Here is a 423-nt window from a genome sequence, read left to right on the forward strand (position 1 = left end):
GTAATTTATAATTTTTTGGAATGTTTTAATAGAAACTTTGTTGTTTTTATAATCATTATTATTATTATTATTATTATTATTAAAAGTTTGTAGTTAATAATTAAAAAATGTTGTTGTTGATGATGTCTTCATTGTGTACCTAATTGTGTTGTTGTTATACTAATAATATGAATAATTATATATAATTATTGTCTTTATTATATACCCTTTTAGATATGATACATTTTTTATATATATAAAATAATAATATATTTTTGTAATATATAAAAAGTAGTGCTGTCAAACGATTAAACGCGATTAATGGCATCCAAAATAAAAGTTTTTGTTTACATAATATATGTGTGTATACTGTGCATATTTATTATGTATATACAAATACAAACACATACATGCATATATTTAAAAAATATGTTTATATATTAC

General features: G+C 18.0%; 1 protein-coding gene across 1 annotated transcript in view; it reads left to right on the forward strand.

Moving 5' to 3' along the window:
* LOC107663576 (guanine nucleotide-binding protein G(o) subunit alpha-like) overlaps positions 1-423 on the forward strand; it is a 42,114-nt gene that overhangs the window by 11,433 nt on the left and 30,258 nt on the right. The gene's annotated exons all lie outside the window — the stretch shown is intronic.

Source organism: Sinocyclocheilus anshuiensis, unplaced genomic scaffold, assembly GCF_001515605.1.
Source record: "Sinocyclocheilus anshuiensis isolate Anshui unplaced genomic scaffold, SAMN03320099.WGS_v1.1 scaffold77, whole genome shotgun sequence".
Taxonomy (NCBI): domain Eukaryota; kingdom Metazoa; phylum Chordata; class Actinopteri; order Cypriniformes; family Cyprinidae; genus Sinocyclocheilus; species Sinocyclocheilus anshuiensis.